The sequence below is a fragment of the Balaenoptera physalus genome, assembly GCF_965194825.1.
Source record: "Balaenoptera physalus genome assembly, chromosome: 16".
Lineage (NCBI taxonomy): Eukaryota > Metazoa > Chordata > Mammalia > Artiodactyla > Balaenopteridae > Balaenoptera > Balaenoptera physalus.
In genome coordinates this window covers 79,887,197-79,900,027 of record NC_138898.1, presented here as the reverse complement: position 1 = coordinate 79,900,027, position 12,831 = coordinate 79,887,197, and the positions used below count along the sequence as shown (strand labels likewise).

At 49.5% G+C, this 12,831-nt stretch overlaps 1 protein-coding gene across 5 annotated transcripts in view; it reads left to right on the top strand.

Annotated features, from left to right (window-relative positions):
* Nucleotides 1-12,831, top strand: part of AUTS2 (activator of transcription and developmental regulator AUTS2) — a 1,112,861-nt gene that overhangs the window by 981,944 nt on the left and 118,086 nt on the right. The gene's annotated exons all lie outside the window — the stretch shown is intronic.

Below are 12,831 nucleotides of genomic sequence, written 5' to 3'. Positions count from 1 at the left end.
ACAGTCCGCTGACATTTTTTCCTATCCTCTTGAAGTGTATGCTCTTTGGGAGCCAAGGTTGTATCGGTATCTTTAGTTGTCTTTGCACTCCAGAATGCTTAGCACAGAGCTGGCTCACCATAAGGACTCAGATGTTGAAAGGATGAAGAAATACATCAATCTTGAAATCGTTGATTGTATTTGTTTCTTTTAAGTCAGTGGTTCTCAACCATGGTGTTGGGCCCACTGGGGCATTGCAATCAATTATAAGTGTGTTGTAGTAATTGGTTATCAGTAATTGTTAGAGCTTAGAAATTTGTATACTATTTACTGTTTTTTGTAAATTGGAATGTTTCCCTTTGGTAATATCCTTTAATGATAATAATATCATCTTTCAGTGTTAATACTTCAATATGACTTTCCCTAGCACTGTGATTTGTTTCTTGAATTGAAGAGAGAGGGTGGAATTAGAGTCAGGACCCAGGAAATTGTATGTAACCCACAGCCTGTCTTTTCAGTGCCCCAGCCCATAATAAGCTAGAAATCGCTGTTAATGATTATGGAACTATGGAATTACTGCAGTGCTTTCCTACTCTGCAAGATTTGGGGGCTTTGTCAAAATGAAAATTATCTGTCAATTTAGGAAAATAATAACCATTACTTTAAACCAGGGTCAGCAAACTTTTTCAGTAAAGGGCTATGGGGCTTTGAGAGCCATACAGTCTTTTAGCAACTACCCAACTTCGCTGACACAGCACAAAAGCAGGCAAAGACAATACATGAATGAGCGGATGTTGCTGTGTTCCAATAAAACTTTATTTACAAAAACAGATGTTGGGCAAGATTTGGCCCACAGGTCTGCTCTGAGCCGTAGAGCCCACCTGGGAGTGTAAATGATACTGGCTACTTTTTAAAAATGGTATTAATCACATTCATTCTACTTCCTTTGTAATAGCTAAGGAGTTCCTGCAAAGAAAGAAAAACTATGGGATGGTAAACTTGTTTACTTATTTGCAAGAATACACAGTATTATATATTTCAGGATAAACAGTCTCTAGACTTTCTCAGCATAAGAAATGAGATTAAATTCTGTTCATGGTTTAAATACAGCCACTGAAGCCAGTTCATTAAAGAAAGGTAAGTACAGTATGAAAAAGTACCTTGTCTGCCAAGGAGCTTGCTTATGCTGTGTTATCCGCGGCGCATTATTTTCCGTCTTGGTAGTTTCTCTCAGTAGGATATTCAAGCTCTGCCTTCCTGTTTGGCATTTTTGCTGATAATTGCTTGAAAAATCATCACATCTCTTCTCAAATTACTGCATGGGGTAATAGCCTTTCTTCTTGACAGTCACCAGGCCAATAAAGGCAACCATGTGAAGTGAATTCAAACAATGTGTATCTTAGAACTCAGATTCAAAAATGACTCTGTCACAGTCTGTGGTGGAACCCATTAGAACAGCAGGGCCCAGTGCATTTGGGACATCCCACGCCACGGGATTCTTTTGGCAGTGCCCGCAAGTAGTGGCTCCTGCCCAGTTCCTTGGCTTTTCTACCTTCTCACAACCAAGTGCCATGACAGCCCCGTCAAAGCTCAGGCCCTCTCCTGTGCTCCCTGACGGGAAGAATATTAGCTGTGGGTGGAACGAAACCCCTCTCCAGTCCAGGACCAGGACCATGCCCACCTCCAGAGGCTCTTCTGAGTCACATGCCAAGTCTCCCTGCTGGCAGTCAGACCCAAGCTGGGGAGACCCAAGAAGGGAGCAGGTGTCCCACCTCCTCACCTTGTCACAGCCACCTTCTCTCCTCTCCTGCTGACACAGGACGAGCAACTGGCATCTCACTTGGCCCCCTGGTCCAACCAGGGCTGGAGCCCTATTATAGCAGCAAGTAACAGAAAACCCAACTAAATGTGGCTTGAAAAACAAAGATACATGCATACCTCCCATTACCCGCCTGTTGTAGAGGCTGAGTGTTGTCACAGAGGACCTTTGAGTCTCTCCACCCTGCGATCTCAGTGCTTTAGGAATTACTTCCCTCACAGATGCAAGATGGCTGCTGAGACTCCAGAGTACTGTCACATCCTCATGTCGCCATGCCACACAAGAAGGCAGGACAGGGGATAAAAATCGGGGGCTCTTCCTTATGCTTTTCTTTTTTAGCAGGGAAAATTTCCCCAGAAATTTCCAGTGGTTTTCCTTTGGGGACTTACTGGCTGCAGCAGCGTCACTTGCCTCCTAGCATAAGGGAATGAGATCGCCATCGCTGGCTTCAGCAATCACAGTCTCCCCTGGTGCTGGACACGCACCACGATTAAGGCTCTACTGGCAGAGAAGAAAGGGGACTGGCTATCGGGTACACAGCCAACTGTGTCTGCTGCCCCGACCTAACCCCCCAGTTGGTGGCGAGAGCACCTTTTCCTTTGACCCACAAATCAAAGCCTTGCCAAGAGTCTGCTGTCTATGGGTAGCTCTCTGGAATTATTGCCAGCGGTCTTTCGTGGTCATTAGCAGACATCTGGATCCCCCATCAGCGCTTTCTCTGCCTTGCGGGACTTCCTGATGCCTACTAGGATCTGAGCTTGCTGAGTCTCTTGGATCCTCTGTTTATCCACCTGGCGACTCTTTTTGGTCTTCTGTACCTTGATCTATCCCTTCTGGGGTATATATAAGCCACTTTGGGACCCTCAATGCCTTAAAATAAAAGTAATGTCATTTTTCATAGTACACTCATACAACGTCTGCAGTTTTTCCATTGTGGCACAAAAATACATGATTTGGTAATATTTTAATAGACTACTTTTAAGTAATAAATAAGATTTTAAAAATTCAAATAAATTTGAAGGATTCTCTTCTGCCAATCTTAATTTCATGGGATAGTTTAAAATGCTAGTTAATGCCGTGATCTAAACTGTTGGCTCTTGGTTTTTTGCTATTAAATATATAGAACTGTAGGAAGTTGTTTAAGAGCTGTAAGAACTAATGTAATCCGTGAGAGGCCAAATAAGCTAATTCTTAAATAGCATCTATTTTTAAAGAGGTTGATAGCTTACAAAGCACTTTCATACATATTATTTTAATACCTTCCATAACTATTGTTCCCATTTTACAGATGAAAAAAAATGGGGCTCTAAGAACTAAGGTGACTCAGCCAGGCTCTACCTCTCTTCACGTGTTTGGTACTAAACCTATCCCTTCTGAGCCCACCTCTGAGGCACTTTCCTTTTTCTGCCACAGAAGGTCCAGTCACCACGGCAGTGTGCAGGATTAAAGAAGGCCAGTGACATGCACAGATAGCCCAGCCACAGTGTCTACTCATTTCAGCCTGTGCTACTCTGCCCAGCCTTTTGCAGAGATTTCCTTTCTTTCCTTTGATGGAATTTCCACCAAGAAATAATAAATGCAAGCAAAGCGGGTATAATAGGTTCAGTTATAAGTGACCAAGACCTTAAAATAACAGTGGCTTGAAAAAGAGGTTTCTTTCTCATGTTAAAGTTTGGAAGTAAGGGGAATTCCCTGGTGGTCCAGTGGTTAGGACCCTGCACTTTCACTGCCGGGCGCGTGGGTTCCATCCCTGGTTGGGGAACTAAGATCCTGCAAGCTGCAGGCATGGCCAAAAAAAAAAAAAACAAAAAAAGTTTGGAAGTAGGCAGCGCAGAGCCCTGTTCCTCAGACCCCTCTGGGACCCAGTCTTCTTCAGCTGTGTGCTCCATGTGGCCCGCTTCCCGTGGCCCAGGATGGAACTTCAGCCAGTCATCGACCTTTCCAAGCAGCGGGACAGGCATAGGGGGAAGGGACAAAGGAGGAAGAGGGTGCTAGGAGCAAGGATCAAAAGTCAGGTTCCTAGAAGCTGCCAGGTTCCTGACACACAGCCTCTCCGAATTTCAAGCAAGACTAGGAAATGCAGTTTTGTTTTGGACTGCCACATCAGATAAAAATTCTAGTACTATGGAAGAAAGGGAGAACAGGTAATAGGGAACTACCACAAGAGCTTGTAGAAAAGAAGCAAAAAATGGGGAGCAAACTGACGTTAGGAAATCGTGATGACTATTATCGGTACCCTTTGTGAAGGGCATCTGAAATGACTCTCCATTCATTCATTCATTCAGTAGCTGTTTCTTCAATACTCACTGTGTATCAGTCCCTGTTGTAGACACTAGGGATATACCTAGAGGAAAGTATTGTGGCGAAGGCAGGAGGGGTTGCTCTTAGAAGGGTCAAGGAAGGATGCTCTCAGGGCTGACAGTTGAATGGCGGAAGGATGTGAAGGAATAGGCCATAGGAAGATCTGGAGGGAGAAATGTTCTGGACCACAGGAACAGCAAGTGAAAAGGCCCTGAGGTGCAAATAGATTTGATGCGTCCAACATCTGTGGGTCCACGCAAAGAGGCAGATGCTGAGGCTGCAGCAGCGTGAGCCGAGGGAGCAGGGTGGAAGGCAGAGTTGTAGACGTAACCAAGGGCAGGCCCCACGGGGCCTGGAAGACCATGGCAAGGAGGCTGGAATTCATTCTCAGTGCTGTGGGAAGCTTGCAGGTGGCTTTGATCAGGGGCGCATCATGGGTATGTTTGGATATACCCATCATTAGGCGACCCACTGTCACAGATCCGATGGACTGGTCATTAAAAGTCTTAGGCAGAGCTCCTGGACTCTCTGGGGTATTTGGCCGTGTCTCCCAGTGACCCCACTTGGTTCTTGTGGTAGACAAGTTATAATCTACCGCAGGGAGCCTCTGCTCTCAGTGACAGCAGCTCAGATGAGAAGCACCCCCATCCATGTGCTGAGGAGAAACCCAGGCTTCATTCGTGTCCCATAAGCAGGTGTATGATGCATGCTGGGACTTTCGTATTTAAAATCACAGAAAGACCCCAGGAACGTTCCTAGGGACGAGGAACGTGGACGCAGAATGCCACCTTCTGCTGATGACTGTTCTCTAGGACCCCTCAGGTGCTTCGCTCGTACCCCCTCTGATGGTTTCTCTGCGGCTTTCTGATGGCATTCTGTGGTTTGCCCAGATGTCCCTTGTGGTTTCCTAATGTCAGGACAAAGCCCAGGGACGAGCAGGATGTGGTCGCCAGTCGGCTTCCATCGCAGGCGTCCTCAGGGCGTATGGAGGGGAGCGAACCCGCAGTCCTGCCGTCTGCCTACCAGCTTTGCAGACAGGAGACGTTATACAGGAAAATTCCATCGATATCATGTACAATGAACATCAGCTTATTTTTTCCAAAGAGGCAGGGGAGCTACTTCTTAGCCGAGTGAGCTGTAGACTCTCTCTGGAATGCAAAGCACCAACCTTTGTATTAGAAGTGAAGTATTTAGGTAGGGATCATTATGGAGATCTTTTTACAGCAAGGCAGGCCAGATAAACAGAGATCGGGGAAAGGAAGCACAAAGGAGGTAATAATATCTGATTAGCTAAGCAGCTGGATAACTGAAGGAGAGTTTGTTAAAAACATATCAAGACATCAAAGCTGGATGGGAGCTGTTCTGTCAGCCCAGGCCACTTGTGGAGCCGTCTCTGGAATCTTACCCGGTGTCTACTTTGCTGCTGTTTTTTCCCTAGCACCACTTCTTCACGAAGGGGTCTGGGCGGGGTAACCTAACCCGTAGCTGTCATCGGGGCTTTTTCCATCCCTATCGTGGCAAGGGATCCCGGGCTGGAGTAGCTGAGCTGGTATTCCAATCATCCCAGACGTACTTGACCACGTGTGAACAAGAAACCTGTGTTTCTGGGGACAGGCGGCAGGAAACCTGAGAACTTGATCCCCTAGAGGCCCTGGGAGGATTGTTTCCACAGAGCCCCGGATTTGGCAAGTGACTAGTTTCCCAATATATGGCACACGCAAGCCTCTTTGGTCTTCTTTTTCCCCCTTTCACAGATAGATTTGAAGCACCATACTCGCTCTGCCCAAAAGGAGAAGAGGGGCGTGAAAGTCCCACTTCTATAAATCCCAGCTTCTGCTAAAGCAGAGACGAGGATGGTTAGGCTCTACTGAGAGCCTTCCCTCTGCCTCAGCGCTCCTGGTCCCGTGGCAGCCAGGGTGGCGGGACCCTGAGTCCCGCTTGGTGGGTGCCTGCTGTGGACGTGCTGGGACTTGACCGGCACGTCTCGGCCTCCCACCTGACAATGATGGTCCTGATTGTGGAGACCCTAGGCATCTGTCTGGGGCCCTGGGGGCACCCGTGCTAGTGGTGGGAGACTTCCCTCCTCCCCCCCCCCACCTCAACACGCACACCTGCACACGTGCTCACGCGCGGAGGAACAGTGCGGGGTGTTTTCAGATAAGGGCCTCACAGCTCGGCTGCCACCTACGAGAGCCTTTGATCCATCTCCCTGCTGAATGCAGCCCCTCTCAGGGCCGATGTGCTTTGAGCCCAGAGTCAGCAGCCCCTCTCTGAGTCCCTCACACCACCAAGAGCAGGAGCTTCTGGGGGGCTTCCTTTCATTTCCTCTAAATTGTGAGCGGGGCTTATTTCCACGTTATCCTGTAGGATTCTTAAGAACGGCCTGGGAGACGTTTCAGGGCTGAAAGGCAAAGAATTGCAAACAGGAGCCCAGTGTCTGGGCGACTTCCTCTCCAGTTGAGTATGGATAAACCCCATGCAGGTAGAAAATAGGAAGAAAAGGAGATTCATCGTAAGGCTGCGTGTCTTTCTTACTTGGGGTGGAAGGGGAGCGGAGAAACCGATCATGGATAAAATCCAACTTTAATGACAATCTGAAGCCCCGAAGCACAGACATATTGCAGAGCTAATGTATTATTTTGTTTTTGTTTATTCTGCAGAAATGGGGAAATTTCATTTTTTAGTAGAATTACAAGCTCCCCTTTTATTATTCACAGGCCCTAACGTGCATGGCAGCCTGAGCCAGAGAGCCCTCCACGATTTTAATACCAGCTTCGTTGCGAATCTAAACTGGTTTTCCAGTCGGCTCCCTGGCGGGCCGCGGGCATTGTTGGAGTGGTGTTAGACACACCGAGAGCTGCTTAGGGCAGCTGGCCTGCTGTGCGCTTGCAAGGCGGACCGGGAGCCTTGCTGTGAGACTCGCCTCCGCTCCCAGGGGGAAGGCCGGGGATTAGCGGGGATTAACAGTGGGAGGGGGCGTGGACACAGGAAGAGGGTCACCATAGGCTCTGCTAGGGGCCCTCGTGGAGGTTTTGCTGCTGGGCCCCCCAGCTGCTTTCAGAGTCCTGAGTGCTGGGTCTTACTCAGATTCTGATTTCACTGGTCTGCCCGTGACCTGGGCATTCAGATTTCTGCCTTTCCACCCCAGCCTGGGTGATTCTCTGTGCAGCCCGGGTTGGGCATTACTGCCCTGCAGCCCTGTGGTTTCCTGCCTCAAGACATGGTTGGTAGGCAGATGGCTTCTTAGGTTCCGGAGCTTTGTCACTTTACGGCTGTGCGACCTGGAGAGTGTTCAGGGAGCTGGCTTCCTTGTCTGCAGGACAGTAGAATAGCTGCAGGATGAAGAGTGCCCACCTCCTGGGGGGCTGTTGTGAGGACTGAAGTCATTTCTGTTCACTGGGAGGCTGCTGTGTGGGGCAGGTACTTCACAGGAACTGGGCTTCAGCTGGGAAAGCAGGTGGCCCAGAGTCCCTGCCTTTGTGGAGACAGTGGAAAAACAAACTTTCCAGGATTTACTGTAATGTCAAAAAGTGCTGTAATGTAGTCAGTGCTACAAAGACAAATGAGGACAGGGGAGGGATGGCCAGTGGCGGGAGATAACGCACATCCAGCCGTACCCAGCTCTCAACCACATGACACTGAGTATGGGGTCCTGGGCGGTGTCTCCAGGACTGCGGCTCCTGCCACATCACTCCAGATGCATGAGATCTCCATGTGACGTGTCCCTCCAAAGAGCTTTGCAGCTCCCTAAAGGCAGCCCTCACTCTTTGTGCTGCCGACTGGGGGCTCCATTGCTGTCTGTGTAATGGCTCCAGGCACCTGGCTCCGTGCACTTTCTCAGCGGGCAGAAACTCAGAGAGAAGAGGGGATTGTCAAGGGTTTCATTTACCCCCGGGTACAGAGGACGTGTGTGACAGCACAGCGAGAGCTGGTTAAAGCACAGCGGGGTGAAATATGAGGAAGCCTCAGGCCTTCCCCCATCTCCTGTCTCACAGCTCCTGCAGTTTCTTCTCATATCAACAGCCACCATGGGGGGGGGGCATCCCTGGGGGGCAGGCACCAGGCTAAAGGCATTATATACATCCTCGCCTTATGTCCTCACTGGGAGAAGTAGGTATTGAGGGTTTTTTAAACCCTGTTTTACATTTGAGGGAGCTGGGGCTTTGCCATGTTATAATCTGTTCATGGTCGTGCCAGGCTGCGCAGCTTTCAGCCTGTGTTATTCTGCCCGACGGTGGGACCGAACATGCATAATGAAGGCCTACTAAGTGCCAAAGACTTGCACTTAATTATTGCATCATGGATCCCATAACACCCTCTGCTTCCTCTCTCATCCAACCCATTCACACAGGACCCAGCGTGACGTTAACCAAAAAGAAAAGTCGGGTCATGGCATCTCCCCGCCTGAAGTGTGCAGAGCTTTCCTACTGATCTAGAGAACAGTCCAGATGCTACCCCCGCGGCCCTGCTCCTGCCACCCCTGCAGTCTCTCCTCCCGATCTCTCCCTGTACTCTCGCCACGCTGGTCTCCTTCCTGTTCCCGGGCATGGCAGGCTCCCATCTTCCCTCCTCTCCCGGGGCCTTTCCCTGGGCCATCTCCTCTGCCTGCAAAGCTTCCCTGCAGCTCCTTCTCCGAGGCTGTGGAGACACGGCTCATTGTCATCCTGGGCTCACAGGGAATCTTCTCGGCTTCCCTGACCATCCCCTGTCTCAGTTTGGTCCTCACGACACAGACCACAGTCTGCAATTACCCTGTTTATCTGTTGACCTGTATTTCTCATCCTCTCCTGTGAGTGCGCCCCCTCTGTCCTTGTTCAGAGCGAGCATGGGCCCCAGGTCAGCTGGTCCTCAGGCACGCCACCTCATAATCTGACGGCGGAAGTAAGGACAGAAATCAGTGAAATTCCAGGCAGAAGAGGGGGCGTGCCAGGAGAGAAACACAAGCTCTGCTTGACGGTGCCCAAGGCGCCTTCCTCAGGAAGGTGTTCCCTGGATGGCTTCTCGGTTTCTCAGTGCAGGGGCTGTGTGGGGCGAGCTCATCAGGTAGAAATCGGTCAGTGGCAGCGACGGGGAGGGCACTGCACTGGAAAATGCATGAGGCAGGTGGGATGGAGGAAGAATGCTTGGGAGGGTTTGGGGAGTAAGTAGGCCTCGGGGGAGAAGGAGGCCCTGCAGTGCACACACATTTCCGGGGAAGGACCCAGATCTCGATTTGAGCTTATGAGTTTGTGACCTTGGGCAACTTCCTGAACTTCATCTGTGAAATGGGAATAATGATATCTTCCCTTTGCTGAGACAAATGAGGCACTGCTCTGTATCCATCAGGAAGTCGGTAAATGCTGGCTGCAAGCAGTTCTGATAAACAAGGCCCTGCTGCAGAGGCGGCCCGGCCGCAGGCCCGGGCATTGGCTTAAGGTTTTAACCCTTGATTGGAGGGGCAGGCCGGCTTTTCAGATGCTGTTCTTTGACATTTTTCTGTCATAAATAAGACTTGGGGTGCCCACAGCCCATCCAGAAAGCCAGTCCTGTCTCTGCCAAGTAACACCTTCATCTCCTGGGGAAAAAATTGGAACCTTTTCGTGCAGTTCCACTGAGCGTCTGCCTGGTGAACCAGATTGAAAGCGGGCAGAGGGACACCTGGAGCAGGAGGCACGGGCCAGGTGGGGGCCCAGGCAGCTCTGCTGGCACAGCCGTCCCTTTGAAAGTGGCCCGAGTGGGAAGGGCTGCGTTGCTCTCCCAGCCGGCTGCACAATGCCTTCTACTCATCGCCAGCGGCTGTGCGCAGGGCCGCCGCAGGAAGGTGTGTGGCGCTCAGAAAAGCCTCAGCCCAGAGCAGGCACCGCGGCCCGTCCTCTCCCAGAGCCAAGCTGCCGACAAGCGTTCTAGAGGGGCAGAAAAGTCTTGGAGGAAGGAAAGGGAAATCCTAATTACTGCCTGGGAAGCAGTCCTCATTTCCAAACCCAGCAGGTCACCTGGCGGATAGTGTGTGGGCAGTGATTCATTAGAAGCTGTAATCTCCGATGTGAAAGCAAGAGCTCCAGCTGCATCTCGGGGCCAGGAGAAAGAAGCAGGACTTCATAAATCATTCCTCTGGCTCTGTTGCCTACATCCCTAAGCCCGTAGCAATTTATCCCAGATGAGGAAATAATAATGTCATTTTCCACCAGCTTTTTCCTGGGAGAAAGTTTTGAGATGGAGGGTAGGCAGGTGTTTAAAAGACACTTTCTGGGCTGTGCCTTGTTACACGGTGGGTGCAAGGAAGCTCATGCACCTCCCGCCTTTCCTCCCGCCTCGCCTCATCAGCAGCGGGCAGGGATTTCGCAGGGAGAGGACACATGGGCGAGGACTTGCATTGGGCCCTCAACTTCTTCATTTTGTTATTTTGGATAAAGTAAATTGATGTTGGATATTTTTTTCCCCCAAGTATTGAGTCTTGAGCCTAGTTTGGAAGATAAGGTGGCTGTTTTTTGCTATTATTACTTGCTATTCTCTGCTGCTTTTCACCTGGAGGTCTTTAGTAATTTTCAAACAAGTATACCCATTTGACAGGTTGAGGGTAGTAAGTTCTATGGAATGATAAAGGGCTTTTTTCAGAGAAACTGGAGGTTCTATATATTCATTAGAATAAAGTCAGCTGCTGTTGCACGTGGACCCAAAATGAACAGAGGCTTAAATATAATAGATGTTTATTTCTCATGCATCCAACAGTCTTTTTTTAATAAATAAATAAATAAATTTATTTATTTATGTATGGCTGCATTGGGTCTTCGTTGCTGCGCACAGGCTTTCTCTAGTTGCGGTGAGCGGGGGCTACTATTCGTTGTGGTGCGCAGGCTTCTCATTGTGGTGCCTTCTCTTGTTGCGGAGCACGGCCTCTAGGCACACGGGCTTCAGTAGTTGTGGTGCACGGGCTCAGTAGTTGTGGTTCGCGGGCTCTAGAGCGCAGGCTCAGTGGTTGTGTCGCACGGGCTTAGTTGCTCTGCGGCATGTGGGATCTTCCCAGACCAGGGCTCAAACCTGTGTTGCCTGCATTGGTAGGCGGATTCTTAAGCACTGTGCCACCAGGGAAGTCCCATCCAGCAGTCTTGACATGGATATTCCTAGTGGCATACGACTCTCCTCCATGCAGTGATTCAGGGACCCAGCTCTTTTTTTGCTTGTGGCTTTGCCATCTTCTAAGTTTCCAGAATTGACACATACTTCCTCTGCTTGTGGGCCATTGCCAACAGCTAGTCATGTGGCCTTAACTAGTTGCAAAGGGTATGGGGGTGACCTGAAAATGCAGTCCTTTGCTGGGCAATTGCTCACCTGTGACAATTCTGTGCTGTAGAAGAAGGATCATGAGTTTGGTGGATAATTAGTGGATAATAATGATTCACTGCCACATCTCAGAGTGAGTTTCAGTATTTACCAACAGAGACATGGTCTTGGCTTGAGTCACAGTGTCAATTGTGAGGCCTGGACTTGAACCCAAATACCCAGGCCGTGGTTTTCCTTTGACTGCACTAAGGTAGAAATGGAATCCTTGGGTTTGAGGGCAAGTAGACCAGGGCCAGCTAAAGCAATACAGACAGACATTCTGTCCTTACTGATGTTTTTGGTTCGTGCAGTAACCAAAAATCTCAAAAATCTCTCTTCAGTTTACGAGAAGACCAAGATCCCATGATGCTTGTTGCCTTTTCATGGTTCCAGACCCACCTTGGCCCTTCAGTCATTTGTACTTGTACCTGTAAAGCTAACACACAGTTTTGCATCAACTTATTATGTGGCCAGCCATGTAATAAATAGATTCATAAAACCTGTATTTAAGGAGGCCATTCATGCTGCGCTTGCCCTGGAGTAAATGACAGCTGTGGAACTCCGTGCGGTATTTTGTGTTGTGGTTGAACTTGTAAAGTGATAAACCTCATAATTTCTCTCCCCTTTTAGCCCCCTCTCTGTCTGAGCAGCTGTACTGAAGTTTGTCAAGCCTGCCCGTTAGCTTTCACATGTAAAGATGGCCTTTTTATATTCAAATTTTCTTAATATATTATTTAATCATTAGGCAGTTTACTAAGTGTGTGTTTGTGGCCATTGTTCTTTCTGAATGCCTAATCACCAAAAGAAAACATTGGGAAACAAATGCTTTCTTCTAGAAACTGTGTTTTCTCGCAGAGGGAATGAGCTGTGTACCTTGCTGTTGGGAGCGTCTTGCGGGTGGGGGGGGGGGCGGGGGCAGTAGCTGGGAAACGGTCAGTGATGGGGTGCGGAGGGTGACATGGGTGCTGCTGCTGGACCTACTGACCCCGCCTCGAGGCCTAGCCAAGGATACGCTGAACTACATGAAGTTGCTGTATTCAACCTCATCCTTCAAAACAGCAATTTCTTCAGATTCAGTCTAACCCCAACCTGGGTTTCTGGTGAGGTGTTTGTCCCCAAGGCTAGAGGGCACCAGTACTTCCCACCACTTCCGACGCACCCAGACCCGTGACATAGTCAGGTGGGGTTCCCTAGAATCAGCAGAATCACAGATCTTTGATGTGGTGGCAGTAGGTCCAGCTATTGGAGCACTTGATCTAGTGTGGATACAGACCCATGAACAGTCCAGCACGGCCAGGGTGCCAGGCTGCATGTGGCTGACGGAGGAGAGGGTCAGTGTCAGGAAGGTCTCCACAGAGGGCAGGAGGCATCTGAGCCTGAGCTGCTGACAAGTGGGAGACGCCCTGTTTGATAAAAGGTGCCAGGAAGGGCAT